This window comes from Ambystoma mexicanum, chromosome 2p (assembly GCF_040938575.1).
Source record: "Ambystoma mexicanum isolate Mex_15411 chromosome 2p, UKY_AmexF1_1, whole genome shotgun sequence".
Taxonomy (NCBI): Eukaryota; Metazoa; Chordata; class Amphibia; order Caudata; family Ambystomatidae; genus Ambystoma; species Ambystoma mexicanum.
Window position 1 is genome coordinate 529,330,543 of NC_090923.1, and position 27,878 is coordinate 529,358,420.

General features: G+C 44.0%; 1 protein-coding gene across 3 annotated transcripts in view; it reads left to right on the top strand.

Annotated features, from left to right (window-relative positions):
* The first annotated feature begins 1,951 nt into the window (after positions 1 to 1,951).
* Positions 1,952 to 27,878, top strand: part of CFAP92 (cilia and flagella associated protein 92 (putative)) — a 1,690,090-nt gene continuing 1,664,163 nt past the window's right edge. Inside the window, exon 1 of one of the 3 annotated variants that reach the window (XM_069643961.1) lies at positions 1,952 to 2,225. The gene's annotated coding sequence lies outside the window, so the exon portion shown is untranslated. Of the gene's footprint in view, positions 2,339 to 27,878 lie in introns of all 3 variants that reach the window. The other 2 variants (XM_069643959.1, XM_069643958.1) reach the window with 2 other exon arrangements.

Here is a 27,878-nt window from a genome sequence, read left to right on the forward strand (position 1 = left end):
TTCCATCGACAAATGGCAGATAGAAATTACAACTAAATCCTTGCCATTGATCGCACAAATGAAACTAATATACTTAAAGGTTTGTCAATTCTCACTGATTCTGTTGATCGAATTTTACACTCTCAAAGTTGAAGCCATTATTATTTATGGCTTAGATTTGTGTTCTCTTGGAATTGGCTTATCCTTGAATAAAATCCAAGGCAAAATATGGAAAAAGGTATTGCATCTATCGCCATCTTTACCAAACGCCATAATTATTCACGAACTGGGGCTTACTTCTCTTGCTACGAAATATATATGGCGGAAAATGGCTAGCTGTGCAGAAATATTAGACCCTGCGCCAAATTCGTTATATGAAGATCTGCGAAAAATGCTAACACAGGGTTATCCAAAATATGTTCATGTTGCTGGTCAATGGTGCATAAACACCCTAGAAATGATTGCAATGGGTAATGATGACCTAATTAAATGGCCACAACTCGTGAAGAAGAAATTACTGCAATATGACTGTGCACTCACATTTGATAAAACTGGGGCTTATACAGCGTATAAGGAATACGCAAAATTCCGACACAAACAAAAACCATTGCTCCCCTATTCTCATACATGTGCTTTAAATTTAACCTAATACCTACATTAGAGCGTACAAAAAACTGGGTGGGTAGTGCTCTACTATCTGAAGATTGTAGATTTTGTAAAACCCAGACACACGAATCGTTGAAACATCTTGTGTTATATTGTGCGCATTTTTCAAAGGAAAGGTTAAAATACATTGGGAAATATGTGGATGAACCTGTTACTTACAAACTGGAACTGTTGCGGACACAATGTATGTGGGGATATAGACAATAGCTGATTATTGATTTATGTCATCTTCTATCTGTGATTGATTTGAACATTGGAAACCTCAAAATCTGAATTGGCTACAATGAATGTATATGAAGTGAACAAATGAATTAATAGGTCTTTGTCTTCGATATTGTTATTTTTAAGTGGCACTGCTATTATTCTGACTTATGTTCATATGATGTATTTCGTTGTTTTTTACGTTATTGTCTTTGCTGTTTTTGTTGTCTTTTATTTATTTAATTTTTTATCTTCTCTTCTTTTCATCTGTATCTTTTTATAAACTGTTTTTAAATTGTGTTGTAAAGATATTTTATATCGTAAAACAACAATAAAAAAAATAAAGAGAGCAGAGTATAATACTTTGCCTCTGTGTCTTTAATAGAATTATGACTTTCCTGCATGTTAGTCTGGAAAATCTAAATTTTCTCCACCTGGATGCATTTACCTCCACCTAAAATATGGTCGTAAATGCACCCTTTTCTGGAGCAATTGCCACACATCTTTGCAGGTATTTTAACTTGTAATATGACATTTTTTTGGTAGTTCCTCTGATGGTCATTTTTCTGGTAATGACGGTCATTTGTTGGAGGTAGTTCGTCCATCAGTAAATTCCATCGGTAGAAATGCCTCCAAAATTGGGCAACTCTGAATTTGGCAGTACTCAGTAAAGGTGTCGGTAATACCGTTCCAGCAACTTTTTTTCTGCTACCACCGTGCCGGAAATTAGTGCCTGTCAAGAGAGCACCAAAATAGCATTTGTTGTGATATACAGGATATTTCATTAACAGAGTTTATACAAGCTCCGCCTTGCTGTGCCCGAGAAGGTCATGAAGTCAGTTTTCTCTTTGACTAGTGGGCAATGGACATACTTTTTTTCTACCAGTCAACGGTTAAAATGTGACGTGGTTTCTGTACTATTACAATTGACTTAGTAGTTTTTTTTTACATTTTATTTTATGAACTGCGCGTGTGCAATAAAATCTTCAAATCTTTAAATATATCATTCTGTCCGATCATCCGATCAAAGTGAGCAAGCAGAGGCAGCCATGTTCAGAAAAGGATGATAAACATAACTCTCGTGGTGAGACTTTACATTCATGTATTAATGAATTCTTTTTTTAGTCAGAGAGGCTAAACAACCAGGCCGGTAGACAAGTGTTCGTTCTAGCTGAGAAAAGAAACTGAGATTTGGGAGAGAGCGTCCCAGGCCATGCCAGCAGCGGCGGCGGCGGCGGCGGCGGCGTGTTACCTTAACAACGACTCGGCAACAGCGCGCCCTCGCACGCCGCCTCTAGCTCCTCTGCCTGCCGACGCCGGGCAGTACTACCGGAAACGTCTTGGGGGGCACGAAGAAGAAAGCTACGATTAAGCACACGGTAAGGGAAAGCCAAGTGCACTGCGTCTGGTGGACTCTTTTCCGTGGCGGCGAAGCACGCTAGGCTTGCTCAAGCAAGGTGTTTCCAGTTACAGTGGACGCGCAGGGTAACTGGTAAGCAGCGATATAGGGGGCCTCGTCACCCAATCCCCTCTCTCGTTACTTGTTAGTGCTTGTCTTGTTACCCCACACATTCCCCTTATTTCAAGTGCACATTTAACACTGAAAATCACAACGCCGCGTAACAGTTCACAGTTGATCTTATCTCGCTCTCCAACACCGCCCCACCCACCTCTGCCCAGCTTTAAATACAATCCCCCCCCTCCACACGCGATTAAACAAGTGGATTCTGTGTATAGAATAAGCCAGCCCTTCTTGTTTTTGCTAACAGTCACGTTCCCAGAACACTAGTTTCGTTTAACAGGGAATGTTTTCTTTAAAATGGAACTCGCGTTTGTGATAGTACTGTTTTCGCACAGTTGGGACGAGGAATCGTTATGTTAATTTACAAATGTGTTAACTGCATTCTCCGTCCCGCAAAATCATACAGAATGAGAGGGAGAAGCTATACGTAATATGCCCGCTTGTAAATAATCACCACTGTTTCCTCACCATAGCCATGCAGAATAGTTTGAATTCCTGGTTTGGTATTTACAATGGCGATTACCCCTGCTAATAGCTCAGGGAGTCTTGATTATATTAAATTATATTAAAGACACGGAGGCGAGCCTTATGCTTCATATTTATTCCTGTCTCCAGCAATTACAATAAAACTTTGTAACTTTCCAGATGGGAAAACACATTTTGTATTTTCTTGGAATAAACTTAATTTCCCTTAGTTTGTCTTTCTGTACTCCATCATGCCCTATGCACATAACCAAAACTCTGAACTTGTCCAAATACGGTGCCTCCTCTCTCATCTGCTCTGCTGTGCTTGGTCTCTGCATATGTCTGCTGGGCTTTGCCGCTCCATCAGCCTGTGCTTTCACTACCCTGACTCAGTTGTTCTTCTGGTCATCTCCTACCGAAAACATAAAGAGCACATTAGGGCGGCATATACACAACCCTTTTCCAAGAGAAAAATCCATCATAAACATAATCATAGATATTGACAATAACTCTCCTGTGTATCTAGGGCGGGAAAGTAAAGCTTGCCTCCTTGTCTTTAATGGAATCAAGACTCCCTGCGCCATTAGGAGGGGTAATCTTCATTCTATGTCAAGACCTGAGGCGAGCATTATGCTTGTTCAAAGCTTGTCACTACTCTCACTGCTACTGATTGCACAGGCTTGAAATAGAATGTTCTAAACGTATTGTCGCTGGCCCAGGTGGCCGCTTGCAGAATATCTTGCAACTTCGTGCCTTTTGAAGCCATTGCGCCCTCACGGAATGTGCTCCAAATCTAGACATGTCTATCCCTGCTAATGGCATCACCTTGCGCAGCCATCTCGCTATGGTGGCTGTTGCGACTGCTTTGTGAGGCTTCCTGCATGCTATAAGCAATTGTGTTGTCCGCATTGGTCTCATCTCCACTGTCCTATACTCGTATTTCTTTATGCAGGCAGCTACGCACCACTTAAGGTGACCACTTGAGGTGATCGTGCAGGTAAGGGTAAACTATTGACTTGGAACCGGTCTTCGTTCACCTGACTACCGTAAAGGTAATTCTTTTAGTCCGTATGCTTTTCTGTTCACGTCCAGCGCTCTGAAGTCCGCTACTCTCCTACCGGAGACTAGACATAAAAGCATCGCTAGTTTCCCTGACGGTTGTTTCAACGATGGGTATCTGTTTCCTGGCCAGCTGGTGAGTAGTTTCAGAACTTGGTTCTGGTGGTCTCCTGAATCGTACTCCTCTAATGAGTCGAATGGCCGGGCATTCCCTCGACGGGCAGATGTCCCGCTGATATGGCTGACATGTACACTCCTATCGTCCTGTATGCCTTTCCGCCTTGCAGCAGCTCTGCCGTGAAATTCAAGATCTCCACTAAAGGGGCCAAAACGGGATGAAGATTACTCCCTTTGAACCATCAAGACCATCTGCTCCAAGCTGCGTTGTAGCTCCGTCTCGTGGACGGCGCCCATGATTCCACGATGAGGTGCGCAGCTTATGCCAAAATGCCCGGGAGGTCCCAGCGTCTCCTGCTATCATGCACGCCATTAGTGGGAGAGTCCCTCTCACTCTCAGAGGATGATATGACCCAGCTGGGTCCGTGAGTAGGCTGCAGCTGGGTCTGTGAGTAGGCTGTCTCCTGACGAATCGGTCACCAGTTCCATCATTGTCGGGAAACATACTTGCGACTTCCATATTGGAGTCACTACTATCATCTTCGCTTCCTCTCGGCAGACTTTCGCTAGCACCCCGTTCATCATTATGAATGGTGGGAACAAGTGCGTGGCTCCCATCCAGTCTTGAAGGAAATCGCCTACTCCTGCCGCTGTTGGATCTAACCTCCAGCTGAAATACCTGCTCTTCTGAGCATTAAACTTGGACTCAACTAGGTCCGTGTGGACTGGTTCCCATGGCTTCTCTATCTGTTGGAAAATACTCTTGTCCAGCATCCAGTCGCTGGAGTCTGACAAGTGTCCTGAGTTCCAATTTGCTACTGTATTGAGCGAGCCCGGAAGATATTCTGCTACCTCCGAGGTCCCTGATTCGAGGCAGAAGTGCCAAAAATCCTTGGCTAGCTCCGCCAGCAATCTGGATTTCGTGCCTCCTAAGTGAATGATGTATCTGACCGCTGGTATATTGTCCATCTTCAGCAGAATACACAAGTTCACTTTGCCCTTCATGAAGGCTTTGATTGCGAATGACCCGGCTAGCAGCTCCAGACAGTTTATGTGCATCCTGAGCTCTTCCCCCAGAGCGGGCTCCCCAGCCTGCTCTGCTGGCATCTGACTCTATCACCACATTGGGTCGGTCTCCGAATATGGCCTTCCATTCCAGGCGTCCATATTTTGTAGCCACCATTCCAGTTCTATACTGGATTCTACATCGATGGGTACTGTTTGGTGGTACTTTAGCCCCCGCTGTAGGTGCTTTATTTGTAGTCGTCGTAGAGCCCGATAATGTAGGGGCTCTGGAAATATCGCTTGAATTGATGTGCTAGAAGACACACTACTCTCGCTATCGTCCTCGGGGACACTACTCTCTTTTGTTTGGACATCTTCTTATCTCCCTTTTTATCTCTTAGTTTCCTGGCCGGTAGTTCTAAGGTAGCTGCCTTGGTGTCTATGATGAACCAGAGGAAGCCTATTCTCCTCGTCGGGATCACGTCTGATTTCTCTTGATACACTAAGAAGCCTGGAAGCCTAGTGATGCTAACATCTCCTTCACCCAGCCTGTCTGATACTGCAGCGTCTCTCTGCTGTTTGCCAGCAGCAGGGTATCATCCAGGTAAATAATCATCCTGATCGCTGCCGCTATCGGCTTCGTGAAGGCCCATTGTGCTGAGGCTAGCCCAAACGGCATTGTCGTGAATTGCCAAAATTATCCGTCCCAGTCAAACGCTAGAAAGGGTCAGTATCTCCTTTGGGACTGATATCGTGAGGTAAGCGTCCTTTAGGTCGATCTTCGTGAGCCAGTCGCCCTATCTGAGGATATCTCTGAGCTGGTGAATCCCTTCCATCTTGAAATGGTGATACGTCACCCAGCTGTTCAGCTCTTCCAGATTCATTACGGGTCTTACTTTCTTTCCTGTGCAGCAGGAACATGTTGCTTATGAATCTTGTTGGTGTGCTGCAAGGCTCTATGGCCCTCTTCTACTCTAAGCTTTGCAGTTCTGTATATAAAATCTCTTTCTCTACCTGCGCCGTGTGCATTGGTCAGGGGTGGGGCGGTTGGGTCTGGGTGGGTACCTGTATAAATTCTAGTTGCAACCCTTTTACTGTCTGCAAAACCCAGTTGTCGCTGGAAAGTGCGCGCCAGTTCTCCCTGAAGCGCTGTGTTCTCCCCCCAACTTGCGGGTACGGGTTATTTCTCACCTGTGGGGAAGCTTTGTCCTCTTCCCTGACCTCTTCCTCGTCTTCCTCTCGGAAAGCGCCCTCTCGTGGGGAAGAAAGCATTTGGCTGCTTGTTGTCCCGGTAGTGGGCCCTGTTATTTTGAGGCCTTCTTGTGGCTTGATAGCGACCGCTCGCTCTGCCTTGATACCGACCGGTCAAGGAGAAAACTCTCGCTGGGAATATCTTCTTTATAGATGCTTGGGCCTTCTCTAGGGAGGTGTAGGTGCCTACAAATCTCCTTTCCTAACTTCTCCCTGAACGGGAGTCCCTTAGCTGCCTCTTCCCCCCCTCATAGGAGGCTAGTTCTCCTAGCTTGGGGTCAATCTTTAGGGGGAGGCCTCCCCTGCGCTCTGAAGATATGGCACAGTTTGCGTTGCCTAAGAGGCAGACCACCCTTTGTGCCCAGTTAGCTAGTATGTCTGGGTCCACCTCTTCGCTGGTGTCTCGGTACCGCTCAGCCAGGTCCATAATCTTGGCCAAGGGCCCTGCTATATCGAATACATTTTCTTGGCAGCTTCTCCACGGGGGTCTCTGTAGACCTTTTGACACGAAGGCCAGCATCATCTGGTATAGTTCTGGCGCCTCTGCCACCTTTCCCGGCAGCTCTAGCTTTGGACGTTCGGGCCGCATGCGCTGCCTCGCTTCCCTTTCGAGAGCCTTGCGCAGCCTCTGCGTCGTATTTCGTGGTGAGGGCAGCCAGTCTGACGATTTTGGGTTTCTGATATTCTCTGGCTCAAACATGTCTGCCACCTCATCGTTTTCCTCTTATTCTCCTTCCTTAGCTGTTTCTTGGGAGGCGGTTGTATATCGTCCTCATCGGCCCTGTCGTCCTCTTCTTGCAAGGATGGTAGGGTCTCTGTGGGCTCTTCCTCTTGAGCCTCATTGCCCATATTTTCATCCCCTGGGTAGGGGTTAGTGAGGCTTGGCACTCTGACTTGCGCATGAATGCGTCCCTTAGTTTCATGAAGGCGTTGGTAGCCTCTTGAGCCTCATCATCTGCCCCATCTGGTTGACCCGGGGGTCAGAAGAGGTTTCCCTCTTCCAGGTCTTGTTACACCCCTGAGGGCCCTCTGGCATGGCCCGTGTGGACATGCTTTCTTTAGTGTTGGTGCTTATGCTCTTCTGGTTAAGAATGTCTTGATGGTCGACAGCCTCTCTTGCAGGGGTCTCAGCCCCTGAGCCACTGCTTCTACCAGACTTCCCTAAAACTATCGGCCAGGTCCTCCTTCTGTTCCTCCTCACTCCATTCAAATTCTGCCATAGTATGTACCTGTCTCCAGGTGGTGTGGCACATCGACTCTCTCACTGTGTTCTCAGTGTGGCTGCACCAGATTTACTCCTGAATGTGCAGGCTTCAGTATTTGACTCTGAGCTGTCTGGGCCCTGCAGCACTAGTTTTGCTGCCAATCAATGTATCGGTTTAGATGCTCGTAAAGAATGCTGTCTGATTATTTATGCAACCCCCTCCCCGCCTCAGGGGGATTGCACCGAGTGTTTGGCGTGTGCGGATTCACTGTGTTGTCGCTGAATTCTTTATGACATGTGCTCTTTGGCGCTTTGTGTAGTTCTATTCCGAACCTCGTGGAGGAAGCTCCTCCCTTCCAAAGGTGGGGGGCTCTTGCTCCTCGGCTCTGATCCGTTCTCCTGGTGCGCTTTGGATCTCTTCGGGCGGTGCAGCCTCACTTTGCGGAGGGTGGGAGCCGCTGCGCCCTCTCGCTCCGCCTTCCCTATGAAGGGGGCTGGAGCGTCTTTTGACGGATCTCGTGATATGACGTTAATGCGGAATGGGGCCATCAGCTCGGTCTTCCTGGTACTTCCCAACAGTTATAATTCACTTGCCACTTAATTACTCGCACCCTATTTCTCAGTTATACTTTGCGAGTGCTCTATTGTAATATAAACACATTCAGCAAATGCGCTACACAGCTAAGGGAAAAAGTTGACATATATGCTTATAGAGCAGGAAAGAAGAGGAGATGAGAGGATTATAATTATATAATTTTCACTGTTAGACTTTTGTAAATTACAGCAACATATTCAAATTGCACATAATTTGATGTTATAGTACTTTTATGTGAAACACTTGAAACAAATTTGAAATGTATTTCATTCAAGAGACCTGGCTTACTGCGTGGCAGTTACTCCAATTATACTAACGAGTCAATCAAAGGACCGTTGGAACGTCTGAAATGGGGCTTAATGGGGCTTAATAGTAGGCATTAGCAATGCATTGAAATACTTGCACCGTTTTTGGAAAAACGATGTAAAAAAAGTGGTAGTGATAGAGAACTCTAGCAGTGATGCGAGCATTGAGCGGGGACTGTTGAGCAACATCTACGTCCCCGGAATCATATTGGAAAAACAGAGACTATGAAAGTCTTAGACAAGATCTTAGAAAATTGGGTTGCGGAAGAACCAGGCTTCCTCATCGATTGTGCCGGAGATTTAAATGCTATCGGTTCAGGCGTAACAATTTATGGTGGCTCTCGCGAGGAGAGTAGTTTGTCTCTCCCACAAACCATTTTGATACCACAAATAGGCAATTCATTAGGACATGATTGGGATATGCTGTTTAGTAACTTGAACTTGGCAATGCTGAGTGACAGAATCTCGGGGAACATTCCTGGAAAATACACCAGATTTGATTCTAAAAAACAATCCACAATTTGTTACTACTTTGTTAACCTCACGCATTATGAACATTGTAAAACACTAAATAAAATTAGAAATAACTATAGTGACAACACGTTTTTAACTTTAACACTAGCCGGTAGTGATAAACCAAAATTTGCAACTCGGAGAAACTTATTTAACTGTATTGTTTGTTTTAATATTAAGGCTTTTTACAATTGCATGATAAAACACAATCAAATAAGAGGTGTGATTGTTTCTGGAGGATCTACCCCCGGATATAACTATTCAGAGACACAGCAAACAAATCGTGAGATGGACAGAGGGCTTCTTTGTTGCAAGGAAAGTTCCCACTAGAGCTCTCTGTACACAAGAGAATAAAACGTATGATCCTGTTATCAAATGTATTAAAGCTGCATTGTGGTAAGATCTTAAGCTTATACTCCATAATAATTCCCTGCACAAATACAAACAATCAAAGTCAATTATGCATCAATATAAAGGTTAGTTGAAATGCTACAAAACAGTATTGAGGATCCTAATAAACAAAGATACACATGTCTTGTGGTAATTACTTTCTAACCGTAATCATATTTGAGCAAAAACAGGAAATGCCTATTGTGGAAGATCTCTGATGTGCCTTTTATTAAAGATCACTTTGCGGCACATACTCGCAAGATAAGATTTTATATCGGCTACCAAAAGGAACATAAGATAGACAATGGGGGAATTCAGTAGCTTGTGTTCGAAGAGTGGACATTATGGATGTCATTAGGTGCTTTAAAAAATCTAGAGCTCTGGGAAACAATAGACTTGCCAACGCATGTTTGCTGTCTAATCTGGAAGGATGAGCCCGGTTTGCAACTACATTTTTCAATGAAATCTTAGATCTATGACAAATTGATTTCTTCTCGGCAGGAGTACAAGGATGAGTCGATGCTAAAGCGCCCTCACACTTCTACAAACCAACCCAATCATAAAGGTAAAAGTGGCACAGTTAAGAAATATACCCCCTTTGCCTTATGTGGTAATGTGGCCAAGGGAAGGCTATGCTCTTAAGAATGGTGTGAATGTGGTTCAGTACCAACCCAAACAGCAAAGTATAACAGTCCAACAAAAAGGCCATTCAAGGTTCTATTAAAAATATATACTTTAATCAAAACCCCATGGACAATCCTAACTAGCTCGAAAAACACTAAAAATCCACCCAGTCGAAATAAACAGTATATGCAAAGATAGAATAGATGCAGCTCTCTGGGTAATGAGACGTGTGGCGGGGGTGAGAAAGGGGAATCAAAGGCCCCAATGTTCAAAGGATATGTTCTTGAGGTTGCAGGCACAATTTAAAATGACCTATTCAGTCTCCAGGAACCAAAGATGGGTCAGATTCTAGTCAATAATACCTTTGCAAAGGTCTTGGATATTTGACGGCTTCGACCAGGCTTCTCGGCTTCGACCAGGCTTCTCGGCATCTATCACAGGTTCTTTACAGTTCGAAGATGTGACGGGCGCATTTGTCCAGCGGTAAGCTGGCGTCGAGTCGGAGTAATAGGTAAGGTGGCTGCAGTCTCAAGTTGTCTACTTGTGCTGTGCAGATCGGGCGATCCCCAAGTTCAGTCTGTGGTTGAAGTTCAGTGGTGAGCTGGTACCAGGATGCGCAGGCGAGTTGATTCTATGCAGAGGTCGCTGTTCGGGGGACACCAAGATTGGGTCGATTGACTTACAGGCACAGCGATGACGAGGCTGGTGCTTCAGACAGAGACTCAAGCAATGCAAAGCAGATGTGTTTCGTTGGTTCAAGCCAAGGCAGCGACGCATTTCAGCTGGTGCGGTCCGGCGGCGAACAGAGTGAAATGGGTAAACAGCAGTTCGAAGAACACTGAACGCCACAGGCAGCGTCAAAAGGTCCTGATAGTTCACTCTGTATTGAACATGCTCGAGTCACGGCATGCAGTTGGTCAACGTTGAGAACCAGGATCTCTGCTGTTCTGGCTTTCAGGTGCTGTTATTCCCACTTCAGGGCCTCAATGGCCAAGGTTAGTCCTTTCTGTCTTCCAAATACGGGGGAGCCTGGCACACACATTCAGGGGTCCTGGAAAACGGCAAGGTCCCAGGCAACAGGGTGGCTGGCAGAGACATGGCCTTGGTCCAGCAGCTGAGGTCACGCCCAATGGTCTCTGGGGATGGTTAGGGGACAGCGCTCGCCGCTGCCTTGGAACTCCTGCTTTCACCTCACAACTGGAGGACTCTGGAAAGGACTGCTCTCCCAGCTGGGTTCAATTAAGTCCTCTTTCAGGTTGGAGTCCAAAGGATGATTCAAAGACATGGTGTGGGACCTCTTCTTTTAAAGGCTAATGCCCACAGCTGATTGGACTAAGGCTAGCCTGCTTTAGGCGTCCAATCCCTGCTCTTGAAAGGAGTGGATTTTGCCCTTCTGACATTGCATCCAAAGTGCTTTGTGGCTACAGGAAGTGTAGGGGACAGGAAATAGAATCAGAGAGAAACAAGATGGCAGAAGTTTTCCAAACTTGTACAGGTCTCCCTCTATCTACACTTACCCTGCCCCATCCCTTTTTAAATTGAATAAAAAGCCTTTAAAAAGGCAGCACCCTGGTGTGAGGCCTAGCCCGTTGAGTATAGGTGTAGCGTTTGATACTGTCTGCCACAGTTTCTTATGGTCAAAACTACACATTAGGGGCCTCCCGAAGAGGTCACTAAGATGTATTGAGGGGCTACATACAGATCCTGAGGTAAAATTCGATTAGACCTCAAAGGACATAGTAGAACATCTTTTACAGCCAATATGGGCCTTAAACAAGGGTTTTTGTTAGCCCCAACTCGTTTAAATTTATATTCGTCAGATTTAAGAGAAGCATGGAATGCTAAGATGTTGGCAACCACATTTCAGCACAAACTACTTTTTCCATCATGTGCAGATGATGATCTTGTATTGTACGATCGTACACCCGTATAGGACTACAAATATTTCTGATCGCACTTTGTCAATATGCAATGATAAATCATCTGACCAATATTAACAAAATATACATTACATTTTCCCCCATAGAAAATGTACATTGGGGAAAAAAATGTGACTCTTTGAATCAACCACTTGAAGTGTTTACTGAATATAAATAACCGCCGTGATTAGAGATCTCTATGGAAAATCTGTCACTAAGCTACAAAGCAAAAGGTTCAAGAGCCGCAGCTCTTGGCGTTTATTTGAAAGGGATAGATTAGAAGATGAGGGGACTTTTCACTTAAGCCACCGTATACTCTCTATTTACAGAAAGTGATACAATGAATAATTATGGGTTAGAAGTATTGACCATAAACTTTGACAAACAACTTGCATACAAAATTGGAGGGAACGTTTTGGTATGCAGCATTGGGACTTCCAAACGACGTAATACTCCCTACAATTAGACTAGAAATGGGACTGGTGGCATTAAGTACAACACTCAGAATTAGAACAGGAGTATTCTTTATTAAGATAATGCACTCCTTTGGAGAGATGAACAACCTATTGAAATGAGCTGTTATACAACGAAAGCACTCGACAAGTTTAGAGAATTAAATTAGCAGTTTCTTTCAAAATATAGAATGTCTGTAAGTCTGAACTTGATGAATTTGAGGAAAAAAGGCAATTAAATGGGGTTGGCTAATGAATTGGTCTGATGTGAGAACCAGACCCCATTTAAAAGAATTCTGCAATTTAGCCGAAGCGAGACAGAAATATGAATAGACACATCTATTTAAAATTTCTGGTTAATTGCTTAAACACGTTGGAGAGTTTTGGTGCCACAAGTGATTCCGAGATCCAATAGATCTTGCAGGCTTTGTAAAAATGTAAAAGAAATGGAAAACGTAAAACGACTGAATTGCACTGTTCACTAGTAATGGAGGACAGGATAGTGATCTTTGGAAAGTTTTTTTCACTATGCAAAGGCTGTGATCATGGATCTCCTCTGGATGTGCTGTATAGCTGTGCAACAATTGAGCTTATTCTTCGTAGTAACACGATTTTGGAAATGTATTTAAATTAAGCTGCATAGAAATGAGCATAATGTCTGAGTAGTCGCTCAAGCAAAAATTAACATCAGCACAGCTCCTTCTGTTATTCTACAATGAAGTTGTGATACTTCACCAGATTATGAAATGAAATATGATTTGCACACGTTAGGATTTTGTAACATTTATAATGTTTAAAAAAGCTTTGCATTAACTGTGTGATATTTTGAAGGTTTATTGTAAAACCAATTAACGCATCTTACATTTTTAAACAAATAGTCTGTGCATAGACTTTTATAGGTGGGCGAATCCCGTATTGTTCTCTTCTCCTACAAAGAATATTTGGCCCATTTATGTGATTAAAGGTTCTAGGGTAGTTTGAGGCAAGACTTCCAGAAAAGGGAAAAAACTATCCTCTAAGGAAAACAGGCTTTGTGCAACTATTTGCAAGGAAAATACATTTATTTTGTATACAAAAAGGAAATAGGTGACAGATGGCCCCGTAGAACACAACTACCACAGAACTCTCAGTAAGCAAACATGGTGTTATAAGGAGAGACATCATAACTGAAGACGCACACAGTGTTCACCCCCCCCACCCTCATTGGCTATGTCCTATATACACACTACCAGTCCCCTTTTGTCCTTCGGCCGATTGGCCACATTCTAATTTACACTTGCCCTCTAACGCGTCCCCTACTCCATCACCTTTGGTTACTGCAACCTAATTGACAGACCTCCCAGAATGTTACCCTCCCCATGGGCCTAGTCACATGGTGTGCACCTGGTCGTTAGCATGAGCTCAGTGGATAGCTCCGAGGTCAAATTGGTCTTTTAGAATAATGGAGCACTTCTCTTGATACCAGAAATGCGGGCGCCCACCATGCCTCCCCGTCGTGGGACTACACTAGTTGGCATCACCTCTTGCTGCTCGTATGCTCACTCCTGGCTCCCCCCCCCCTTATCAGCTGCACCTCCTCAGAGCTTTTCCTGGGCCTCTCGAGGACCACACTAATCTGCCACATTCTGATAGATTAGGTATTCTGTTCTATGGGCGTCTGGCAGTTCAAATGGGATGGCCATTATTCTGGGGGCGCTAATGCTCTAAATCTAGACCGGGACTTGTGGCAGCTCAAAACCTTTACTCCGGCTCTCATGAGTTTGTCCTTCGTGGATGGGTGCAGCCATGCCCGTGCTTGGACACTCTAGCATTCCTTTCTGGTTTCACAGGCCCTAGCTTGATGCAATTACATTTTGGAAGGCTTCTGGATTTGGTTTCACTGCTGGGGCTTGGAATGGGAAGGTGATTCAAAACACGTTACCATACTATGCTGCTACTTTCACCATTCTATGCCTCACTTCAAATATGGCGTTGTTCAGTTTTTCTCGTGTCAGGGACCATGGCCTATTTACAACCCTGTACACTATATTTTAACTACTGTACTTCACTGGCACTCGTGTCCTTTACCTGGGCCAACGTATATGTCCATGCCTGCTTACAAAGCAACTATGTTTGTTGTTATCAGTTCACACCTTAAACCTCAACACCCCCACCTTGTAGCCATGCACTGTCACTTTCTCGTACTTCAATATATTTTACACAACCTAAATTGTTTGGGTGGCCATGGGTGCTGGATGTGCATCCCAACAGTAGCTTGTTTCTTGCTTGCAAACAGGAACCTGCTTGGACGTAAGCAATCCAGGCCTTTGCATTAGGTTAGCAGATTGAGAATATCCTACCACTCCCTCAAACTCTGCCCCTGACCCGTATAGAATACTGTGTAAGTATGTGCCTCCCCTTTGTTTGGTGTGGAGGTGCACCTTTGGTCAGATATAACTATATATTTGTATTGCTGCTAGTCAGTGAGTCCCTGGTACCCAGGTCAGAGTTACCAGTTTAACTGTTGCACTACAACTGTAACAACCTTTCTTGCATGAAGTGTGGAAGCGTCTAGAATGTAGAGGATGCATCCTGCAACATATGCCTCAACCATATATGCCCCCTCTTAATCCCTGACAACTATTTCATATAGAAGAAACATACAGTAGTATTCAAATAGAACAGACCCCACCATTGTCCCATCTAGTGGAAATAACATTTTAAAAACCTATTTATATGCAACCAGCATAACTTACAATGATATGACTGACAATACTATGACTAACAACTCATGATGTCCTTACCCTAAAGGGGGCATGCAACACAAAGAGCCTGTTTAAAATAGTAAGAAGTCCTGATAGGTCTCTTTCATTCCTGTGTCATCCTGCCCATTTGCAACCTTCCTTGTTTGTCTACTTGTCAGTCGCCTCTTCTTCCACATCTCCAGTAGCATCTCCCTGTGCACACCCTTCATCCATATAGCCGCCTCAACTTGCACTCTCTCTTTGCAATATACCTATGCCACATCCTATGGGTATCCCTTCAGCATTGTAGCCATCTCACTTGCACCCAGAACTCGCTCTCATAGTCACCATACCCACTTACAGCTGCATCACCATTTCCTCTGTACTTGACGCCTCCCACTTCCCCAATGCCTGTGTATCTTCCTCTATATTTTTCATGACTGCCAGATGGTCCTTGCTCAATTTCTACCCATCTGCAGTCACTGCACGTTTCCGATCTACTTGTATTACCTCAACCGGTTTAAAATACATTGAACATCCTTTTGATACCCTGAAGGGGTTTTACCTCCTCACAACATACTCTCACAACATCGCCCACACGTCTTTCTTCCTTCATTCCTTCCTTTATTCCACAATGTCACCCCATCTAACTTCCTCCTACACAGTAAAAATTACACCCTTGGAGACAGCACCCTTAGTAGGGTTGTAGCCAGCCCCCACTCAGCCCTTTCGAATGGATACAGCGCTTCGCCGTACCTCCCACCCCACTTATCCCATGCCCTACTAACATCAGAAACAAGACATTAGGCTCTCGCTTCCCTAACCACACAATCACTTTAAGGATGGTCAATCATCCCTCTCTGCCCAATCCTAAAAAATGCCCACCAACCACCTGCATAGCAGCAGAGTCTGAGCTTCCTACCTCACACACCCCCATCTCCACCACCACAGCCCCTCTACTGTCCATGGCATCTACATCCTCGGCTAAGGCGAGCACAGGAGGACTTCCTGCCACCCATATGCCGCCCACCATCAAAGGAGCCCTTATCAATGCTCGCTCACTAGTGGTCCACTCCCTCAATATCGCTGACCTTCTCATGGCTAATCGACCTAGACTTCCTGGCCATTACCCTTTAGCTTCATCGGGCAGCAGGCCCAGCAATCTCACTAGCCCTTCCAGAGGGATATGCTATTATCAGGGCTGACAGAAACTCAGGCAAAGGAGGTGGAGTGGCCTTCATTACAAAAACCACCTGACCCACAGAGCCACAGCCCATACCAGCCTTCCCTCTGCAGAACATTTATCAGTTAAAATCGCACTCACCCGCTCAAACTATTCTGATGCATCTGATCTGTCGCCCATCAGGACTGATCGCTTCCTTTGATGAAGACCTCAATAACCTCCTCTCCGCCACCACTAAACTTGGCTCCCAAACCATCCTCTTGGGAGACCTTGACCTAGGTTTTCAGGATCCCAATCATACACAGGCCGTAGCCTTGGCAAACTCCATCTCCCAACTTGGCTTCAAACATAGAATCACAGAACCCACACACACAAAGGGCCGAACCCTGGACTGGGTGTCTGACCTCAATTGACCTCAATTGCTCCATCACAATTCTCCATAATGAACCAGTAGCATGGTAGGACCCCCACTTCATCTCATTCTCCATCCAAGGGATAACCCCCCCAAGCACCACTATTGCACCTCCCACTCTATCCAGAAACTCTCAAAACATCACAATTTCCAGTCTCGGGCCCCCTTATCAATACTATCCTTGACGTAGCCAATTACAAAAATCTAGACTCAAACAAGTTAGTAGACATATACAATGATACACTGGCATCAGCTTTAAACATCTCTGCACCTCTTAAACAAAAAAAGCTAAACCAATCGCCCACCTCAACAAGTGGTTCACGTCCGAGCTAAAAATCCTTAGAAACAACAAAAGGTCGGCAGAAACCACTTGGCGTAAATCACCCACCAGTCACAACAAAACCTTATTCACCACAGCAGCGGCATCCTACAAAGCTACCATACTATTCACTAAAAGAGAAGGCTACAACACCAGAATCCATAACGCCAAATCAAGCACCAAGAAGCTCTTTAGCATCTTAAAGGAACTAGAATCACCAGCACCCCCCACTGAGGACTGCATTAAGGATGAGGCCTGGTGCACAAAAATCCAACAAGCCCTAGCCGACAAAATAACGCTGTTACAAAAGAAGATAGAATCCAAAAAGAATAGCCTTTCAAGTAACCATTACGCCAAACTAGCGCATGAACAAAAAACCCCTCATTGCCCACCTTTCGAGTTCTCTCAAGTGACACCCAATGAAGTGGAAGACATTATTAAAAGTCTAAAACCGTCACACTGCCAAGGAGACACCTGCCCAGCCTCCATCATTAAGGAAGGAGCCAAAGATCTGGCACCTTTCATTGCCACACCGATTAACTCATCCTTCGAGACTAGTCGAGTTCCCAACAATCTCAAGGAGGCCCCGGACATCCCTCTGCTAAACAAAACAAATAAAAAAAAAAAAAACCTAGACCTGAACATTCCTAGTAACTACAGACCTATTCTGCGTAGAGTTGCAGATCTACAAATCCAGAAGCATTTGGAGAATAACGAGACAGCCCTTTGGGATTTGAAAATCCACATGGACGAGGCAAAGGACAAAGGCAATCTGGCGATCCTTCTCCTAGACTTGTCTGCTGCTTTTGACTTAGTCGACCACCAAATCCTGACTGGACATCTCACCTCAGCAGCAGCCTACTCCAATAACGCCTCGAATTGGATTAAATCATTTTTATCCAATCGAACCACCAGAATTCTCTCACCCTTCGCATCAGCAGACCCGAGCCCTATACTTTGTGGAGTCCCACAAGGCTCATCCGTGTCACCTACACTTTACAATATATTCACAAAGCTTCTCTTCGACCACCTGGACAATACAATACAATCTACACCAATAACGCAGGACACCCAGGTCCTCATCCCGCTCTCTGGCCGCTACGAAGAGGACTCCAAGCTTATCAATGAAATCTACCTAGAAATCCAAGCCTGGATGACCACTAATAGCCTGTGCCTCAATGATGATAAGACCAAGCTCCTGATTGTCGGCACTCTGGCACGCCTGAATAAACTAGATCAGAGGTACACATATTTCGATATCGATGGAAACAAAATCAAAGTTGCCAAGGAAATAAAAACCTTGGTGGTCAACCTCGACTCAACACTGTCCGTAAAGAAACAAATCAGCTCTTTGGCATCATCCACAGCTTACACCAACCAACTAATCTACAGTTGTAAATCCTATCTGTCCACTACCAGTTGCCTAACGCTGGCCAGAGCCTTAGTATTGTCTAAAGTTGACTATTGCAATACACTCTTCCTAGCAACCTCTGAATCAAACCTAAATAGGCTACAGGTTCTACAAAATAACTCGCTGAGAGCAGCACTGAACCTTCCTAGATCCAGCCACATCTCTACCATCAGACGGGACACCAACTGGCTGCCACTAAACCATTGGGGAAAAGGATTCTGGACGATTTCCCCCCATCATAGACCCCAATGCCAAATGATGTCCCAGAGACTGTACATTTGATTGACTCCAAGAGTTCCCCAATAGGTATTTAATTTACAAGAGCCAAGCCTGGGCCTTGGGGCCATCGTACTTCGTACAGTTTAATTTTCAATGAAATATGATTAATTTATTTGTGTTGTTTTATATTTTGTGGAAACTTTTATCGCTTAATGCCAAATAAAGTAAGTTGATGGTGATGACTTGCCAATGGCTAGTGGCACTTTTTGCACCCTGGGCTCAAAGCACAAGGTACACGTGTTCCTATTTTCTATTCGAGCATATCATCTATTCTGGGCCACCAGAATGTCAATGCTAACCTTCTCTCCCTGGCCCAAGTGCTCCTGTTGCACCAAAGTACTGCAACATCTTACAGGTGTGAAAACACCCCCCCCTGTGATAGTCACAATTCTGACTTGCACAGCTCATCCTTCACCCTGGAGTATGGTGATGATTTTGCCTCTTCACTTGTCCATACTTGACTTATGTATAACAAGAACGTCTGCATTTCCATATCTTCCATAACCACTGCTATCCACTCCTACCCCTCTGTAACGGTGGCCACATTCGCTGTCAACTCCTCGCTAATATCCACGCCTCCTCCCTCTGTACCTGGTGTTCTAGACAGACAATCTGCCACTGGGCTCTGTATAATAGGAATATATTCTACGATGAAATTCTACTCCTATATGGCTCCAAACTATCCATCAATGCGTAAAGTAGCCAACCCTTCTTTGTAACTAAATGAAACTGAGGTTTGTGGTCACTTCTGATGGTGTGTGGAATCTCCCTGTGAGGGGTCAGAAATGTGAGGCAGACAACTTTGTAAAGAGGTTTCATCTTTAGCCATTTTATTAAATAAAAGGGTGGGATAAACGCTTCACTATCCCTACCCTGAGGAGGATTTCCCTGGCTAAAATAAATTAAAGGAAACGCTCTAACAAAAGGATATCTGTCCCTCACACTTGCACATTCAATAAAACAATAAGAAATAGATGGCAGTCCAATTCAATAAATAAATATAGCGTATGATTCAGTTTCCAATATGATCAATGTCTCTTCTCATAACCTGGGTGAATTCAATTTCCACAGGCCGGAGAAGGTTTTTGTTCCACAGTTCAAAATAAATCGGGGAAATCCTGGTTTGCCACAAAGTTCCAACACTGTTCTTGAGCACAAGAAATAATGGGTTCCAACTCCTCCTGGAGTAAGAACAGATTTCACATCCATCCTCTTCACGTATACAACAATTGTCTTTGCTAGGATGACTTGCTACAACTTTGATTTCAGAAAGAAATATTAATTTCCCCAGCAGGTTAATTCATTGTCTTGGTTATAACCACAGTTCAGCATTTTATATCAACCACTACCTGGTTTATACTCATGCCAGGCCCTCTACATCAGCAACTTTCCATACGAGTTTACTCGCCTGCCTGTTCAAATGTCCACAAAAGAATAAAATGTGCTTTAGTGATTGCAAAAAATAAAATGTGCTTTAGTGGTAACTTCCAACTCGGAACAACAACTTTGCAAGGTTTCAGCAGCATCAAACCTTAAACCTCTTTTGGTGAAACAAGGAATCACATTAGTGCTCTTTGGGACTCCTCTGCAACTATGCCCCTCTCCCTCTATATACTACTCTCCTCCAGACGGGCAGCTTGGTTGCCACCTTTCTTCCCCCCCCCCTACTTCAACAACCAAATAGTTACTACGATATACTATTACTCCGGTTCTGTCTTGGCTTTGGCAATGTATGTTTATCATCTGCTGGTCTGCATTTAATACCACATGATCAGCAAGTCTCACAACTGTTTGGGTTCCCAATATTCCCCTCTCACCTTGAGCAATGTTTATTATGTTGATATTGGTGGATTTTTAAATGCTCTTGGCTAGGGTGTTGCTGGTAAGATTTTGTTTGGACTAAAGCTTCCCTATGGGGTATTTGGGCCTTCCACCAACTAACACACTTGCTTGTACAGTCACTTTGGTTCAACAGACACTACTTTAATTGTTTTTTGAACAGTTTGGTATTTAAAAATGTTGCTACTGTTTCTTTCACTCACATGCAAGTGAAACTGCCTGCCGTGAACACACCTTATTTTAACAACTTACTTCATGCAGCAGCGAACTTCTTTGTTACTGCCGTGATATATTCTATTAAACCCAGAAGCTACCCAATAGTTCCTGGTTCTTTGATGGTTCCATCTTGTGGATCACATATGGCATCTCCGGACGCATCCTGCTTCCCTTCTCAGTTGATATATATCCCAGATACGATGCATGCCTCACGTAATCTGGCACTTTTCCTTCTTGACATTAAGACCTGCCCTCTCCAATATGTCCTGCACATTCTTTTACCAGTCCATGCCATGTGCACATGCTAACTGAATGCACTCATTGATAATGCGATGTACTCTTTCCACCATTCCATCATCTATAGAATTGTGGTGGCAAGTGACTTTTTTTATGGCAGGCTAGTAGCTTGCAATTTGAATTTTTGCTCCCTACCGTAACACCCTTTTCCTGCTACGTTGACCTCCACTTATGGAAGTACATATTTCCTTCATCATACTCATCTTCACCACTAATAATACTCACTACTTTATTGCATTAATCAATCCCTCCTTCTGTTACATACTTCACAGATTTGCCATTTACTCCTTTGTCTATGTGTTCTGCATAATCATGTGAAATGTGCCACATTTCCGGCATACTAGCCTCATAGCCAGAAATTCTTTTGCATTCATGGGATGGTTCTCGCGTCCACATTTGGGATATTGGCCCTAGTTTGAAGCACCTTGTGGTGGCACTTTTATTCATTTTCTCCCCCTGGCCCCCATTACAACACATTGTAATGGGGGGCCAGGCCCCAATTTCTTCTCATCCTACCCTCCCTCCCTCCTGTATGTTTCCCTCGATAACTGTACATTCTTCCCTCCTGTGTTAGCATTGAACTGTTTGAGACATTTACTTGTAATTTCTATGACTATAGCATCGCCTATTGATGGATTTTTCACTTGCTAGAAGTGCTCTTGATTCCTTGGATTTTATGTGTGCATCAATAATTGGTCTCATATATAATTTCATATTCCATGCCAGTGAATTCACATGTAGATAATAACCACCTTGGAGCTTTTGAGAGATGTTTTTTTTTCTAGCAAACTGAACGGGGCGTTGCCTAAAAGTACTAACCATGCATCTATTTTGTTTTTTGAAAAAGGGGAAGGATTGTAATCAAGGCTGATTATCATCAAATCAGCCTTATCAATACCGACAATAAGATTCCTGCTAAGGTTCTTGCGAAGTGGCTAGTACAGTTTTTGCCTGCTTTTATTGATGAGGAACAATCGGGATTCATGAGAAATAGGCGTATGTCTAGTAATATCAGGAGATTGTTACTTGCCATGGAAACTGCGGATAGATTGGGCTGCGATGCGGCTGTCCTTTCCCTTGATGCGGAGAAAGCTTTCGACAGGGTCAGTTGGGATTACTTGTTTTCGGTGCTGAGGAGGATGAATCTGGGCGACGATTTTGTTTCTTGGGTTGCTCTTCTATATGCTAATCCTACTTCTGTCGTTAAGAGTAATGGTGTGGTTTCGGAGCCTTTTTGTTTGCATCGGGGCACGTGTCAGGGTTGTCCATTTTCTCCTCTGTTATTCATTCTAGCGATTGAGCCTCTTGCAATTTGAATCAAGAGTGAACCTGATTTACAAGGTGTTAGTTGTTGGTGTTGTGCAAAAAGCTTGGCTTTATGCAGATGATCTCTTGTTGGTACTGCAGAATTTGGAAGTGTCTCTACCCTGTCTGATGAGGATCTTGTCTGATTATCACGATTGTTCAGGATACAAAATTAACCGATTGAAGTCAGAAGTGTTGCCTCTGTCCAAGAGGTGTGATAAGACTCTGGTTACGGGTCTGGGGTTTACTTGGTGTGATGTGCGCTTGTGCTATTTGGGGGTGTGGCTAACGTATCCTGTCTCCCTTATGGTTGATGAAAACATGTGTGTGGTTATTCGGGATTGTAAGATGGATTTGGAAAGATGGTCGTTACTCAATCTTTCCATGTGGGGTAAAGTCAATGCCCTGAAAATGAATTTGGCACCCAGAATTAACTTTGTCTCAAGTATGCCTCCATTGAAAATTAAGAGTTGTTATTGGAGAGATCTTGACCGTCTGGTCTAGGAATTTTTATGGGACCGAAAACCACCAAGACTTAGTTTTTGGAATTTACAGCTTCCAGTCAACCAGGGTAGTTTGGGAGTTCCGAATTTTAAGGCCTACCATTTAGCCTTTTCTGCTCATTCTTTTGTTCCGTTTTTGAATGGTGAATTGAACAGCTGGGCGGTAGCAGTCGAATGCCTATGGGCCGTTGGGCCCAGATGCCTTGTTGACCACTAATACGAAGATTTCTTTGTGTGTGACAGGCTTTTGGGTGGAGGGTCTGATCTTGATTTTAAGACGGTGATTCTGGGTGATAATTCTGGTCTGGCTGATGTCAGTTCCGCCCTTAAAAAATGGGATTTTAGAGCATTCATTGTGGCTAAGCGACTTATTCTTTGAGGATGGAAAGGTCGGATCCCTCCTTCATTTGAGGAATGGGTCCAGGAAATGCACTGCCTGTCTCGAACAGAAAAGTTGATTTACAAATCGAAATGTAAATTGTCTTTATACGAGAAGATCTGGAATGTGTTTAATGATTTCTTTTAGTTTTTGTTTTTTTTGTGTTTTTCTACTACTGTTTCTGTCTGTTGGCATGATATCATTACTGTAATACTTGTAAATAAATAAATAAATAACAAAAAAAATGACCACCTTACATCTGCCACAAACACATCCACAGGTTTTCCTGGTTGTTGCTTCTGGGTGACAAATGTCTCTCCCCAAACAATATTTATTTGATCCCAAATTTTGCATCGAACTTCCTCATGGCTCTATCACATAAGCTTGCGCCATGCCTGCCCCCTTCCTGTGCCTCTCCTGGTGCAAGGTCTACCTCCAGTAGCTTCTTTATAATTCTTAGAACCTCCATACCTAAAGAACACATTAGCATTTAAACTTCAGTTCTTCTGAACGTTTCTCTCCTCCTGAAGCCACAAAGCAAGATTTAAATAACTCTTTCCAAACCTTCAGGTTTGCACTGTGTTGGAAAAAATCTTGGTGGTGGCTGTACATTTTGCATTACACTTGGGGTCTCAGTAAGTCTTGTAGTAGCTTTGTTAATTTATTACACTTTATACTTTGCTGCTTTCTCCACTTTTGTGTGCTAGTTGCACGTGTGGTCTTCACTTTCTCTGAATATATATCCCTGAGTCAGTTGCCCTCTATGTGCTGACTGCTTCTGAGCAGTTTAATTTAAGAATGGGAGCTTGTGGGTCTGCCAGACTTTTAGAATTGTAATTTCTCAAGGGGGAAATCCATACTCTGTACTGTCTCTTCTCCCCTTGATGTGTGCATAATTTGCAGGCTGGTCAGTTATCTTACTGTCCACCCCCCCCCCCCCAACTACAGCCTATCTGACCATTCTGTAGGTATTTCCTTCACTGGACACTCTGCTCCACCTATAGGTTGCACAATGGTGCTTTCACTGGCTTGGCACCGCCTCCATGCTACCTTCCTTCAATGGTGTTTCGCACACAATGGTGTGTTCACTGACTGGGCAGCTCTACCTATCCCTACTACTGAGAAGGGAAGCACTTTACTTTTGCTGACTCACTGCTGCCTTCGCTTGCTCTGCACCCCCTGTGTGCTCCCTTACCCCAATGTTGTGGCACGCATTTGCCAGTGCTGCTGATCGCTCTGTCCTCCGCTCCCTTTCCTCTGTTCTCAGCTCCGTTCCCTAGCCTTTGACTGCCCACTGGCTGGTTTCCCTGCGCATATGGGTCGCCAGCCGGGGTCTCTTTCCCTGAAATGTACGGATCCCCAGATATGAATGGCATAGACTGGTAAGATGTCAGTATATATTGGTATTGCTGCTTGACAGGCAGGCCCTGGCACCCAGGTCACAATCGTTAAACTGGTGGGCCACCACCATAACAACTGTTTTTGACTGCAACATGGTAGCGCCTGCAATGTAGCACAGCATGCACCACGTGATAGAAGTCCTAACAGAAAAATGCAATAGGACAATTAATGTCCACTCCAAATAACAGTATTGAAGGACATTGAAAAGGCACATATGATATATATTGTAAGGGCTGCAGGCAAGCACAAAATATGCTTCCCGTGTCTGCTAATCTGGAAGCAGCAGTACATCAAACATTCCTCATCCTTCAAATCCAATCCTTAGGCATTAGACATAGGGATAATAATGCGTTAACAAAGCTCTACACACATTCATCGTCATTTATCCATTAGGGATATGTGACTATTGGACATAGGAGCCTCGCAGGGCTCTTCTCTCCAATATCGCCAATGACAACTGTGATTTTCCCCATCTCTAGAGTACTTTCAAACCATACCTCCCACCATATCCTCTGTCAAGTTCTACTGAGGAAGCCATGTGTACTCCCTACAAACAGGCAAATATTATTTACCAAAAAAGGAGTAAAAATACAACAAACATAAAATTGGAGGCAACAGACCTATAGGAGCCTGGCTTCTACTTGCCTCACGCAGAGTCCCATATATGTTTGAATCCATTATTAGCTGGGCAGTGACAGACCAAATATTTATACAATTGAACTGGATGGACCCCAGCCGGCCCATAAGACTGGGGGGGTCTCCAAACAGCCCTTTATGATGAGCAGCAGCACCCTCAAGATAAATGGGGATGCAGATTCATACTCTTGCATCAAATAATAATGACAACTCAATAGTTTGGCAAAGTGAGTCTGTTTTAATGACAAGTACAGAAAACTGGGAGTTCAATGAACATCAGCAACCGCTCGATCTTCCTTCTCTCTTAAACTCCAATTAATTTCAGATAAAACACAACCTTTATTCCAAAAAATCATCATCATTGACGTGTAATCTTAAAAACCTAACATGCAACTTGATTGGTTATAGGAAGGTAACTTTAACATAGGTAATATATCTGTATATGGTAACGGGGAGAGGGGATTGGATAATGATGTCAGGTGGGGCAACTAAGCCCTTCCTTCAAACTGACCACTGTAAACGTCACTAAAAGTACAACGTCCCATTGGCTCTACACTCTATAGGACCCTAGATTACATGGTCCACTATGATTAGGTTGGCATCGATCCCACACATACTTTTCCACTTGCGTTTACCAGCATGCAGAATAATTAGCCAGGTGCAGGGAGTAAGTCTGCACCCCAGCTTCCCTCCCATTTATGTTACAACCATTCATCACCTCAGTGTTCGTGTGTCAATTACTGCTTTGTAGTTTGGCCTTGAGTCTGCTTCTTGGTCTGAGAAAGTTAAGGAGTATGGGTACGGCAAGGCTCCATGCTTAGGTGTGACTAGGACACCGTGAAATTGGCCTCTTCTTCATGCATTTTCGTGTATTTGATTTACCTCTTCCAGTCTTCTACCATCTGTGGCTTATCTCGACCTTGCTGAATAGGAGACTCTATTATTTTTTTCTCTTTAATTGTCAGCATTGCTAGCCTATTCCAGCCTTATACGACCTTGGCTTCTTTGCATGGTTACCTTCAGCTGAGATTCTTTCCGTCTTTAATTCTTGATTTGGTTGCTGCGGCCCTCTCCCCTTGAGACCTTTAGTAACCTCTATTCAATTCTGCTCATGTGCGTAGTGGATTTTCACTAGTCTATAAAAGTGCTTTTGAGGTAGATGTGTATCGTTGGCGCTTGCCTCAATCTATTTTACTACTAAGCATAAGCAAGCTTCACAATTTCTTTGCTCTTGCCGTCTCTTGCGTATGTACACGTTTAAACTGGCTTAATGTCTTCATCGTGCATATGGCATAAGTTTCTTCATCTTGAAATCAACTGTTTCACCTTAGGCCCAAGATGTCACTTATCAATGGCATTTAGTCTCTTTAACAGCATTCTTAGGTCATTATATACTCTATATGTGCGTCAGTCCGATCTCTAAGTATCTTCTTTTAGTATCTTCTTGGCTTCTTCGGGTAGGTAATCCATTCTGACAAACGTCCTTTTGCTGTGTCTGTGGATATGGATTTCTCAGTGGATACCTTACTGTCCAGGTTTGCTTAGGTGTCGGTACTTCAAATGGTGCTGTTACTACGATAGGCACTGGGCAGAGCCCAACTGCAACTCTCTGCTAGTTTCTGTTCTCCATACGTCACATATCTTGGCGTGAATGTTCCTGGCACTTCGAAGGGGGTGGCTGGAGTGCGGATGATGTCTGGCACTTCCTCTTCACTCCCTGCTCTGGGCGATTCATCGACCACTCCTACTTCTTTCTTTGCATTCACCTTTCTGTCATCCTCTGGATCTGGACATCTAGGTCTGCATAAATGTTCCTTTGGGGTCCATATCTTTATCACTCCCTTTAAACATCCTACTGTTCTTATGTGCTCGTCTTGGTTCCATGTCATTAGTTGACATTCTCCACTTGGATTGCAATAGATCCATATTTCCACATATTTCCTATGTTTCTTCGGATACCGAAATTTTGTTCCTTCTGGTGCATAAATGCTGGCCTTCACAAAGGTCCTTGGGCTTCCATCCTGACTCAACGTCAATCATGATTTTCATCCCTATGGCCTTTTTCGCAGTTTTCTGACACTGAGCGATTGTTATCTTGATAACACTGAATCCAAGCAAGATCATCACCAACAGGGCTCCTAGGATCTTGAATGCATCTGCCATCTATTGTGGAACCCATGAAAACAGTGCTCCAAACCAACTGTCCTCATCAACTTCGTCAGCTTCATCAATCTGATTCTGTAGTTTTGTCAGCATACCTATGGCTTCTGTTAAGGTACCATTTTCGTCATCGTGAGATGGTATAAATGTGCAACATGATTCCCCGATTTTTGCACAAACACCTCTATCCATAGCTGTGATCATGTCTAGGACATATCTGTTTTGGAGAGTCATTAGTCAAATCGCTCTTAACTCTTCCTTGATTGCAACGAATCCCTTTGTAGTTGTGTTGATGGTCTGCAGTAACTCCCATCTGGTTATCGGCAACCATTTAGTATTTGCTCCAATCTGAACTCTTGGCATTAGGATTGTCGTGAACACCGATGAGATCAAGCTGAATAGCCTGTGTTGGTATGGGATTGCATGAAAGGCTTCTTCTAATTTGGCAGAGAAGTAATTATCTCTCTTCATTCGGCTCATCAGTTCCACAGATCTCTTCTTCCTCATGTGAGCATCTGCTTTCGGGAAACTGTTAATATTCAGGTCAC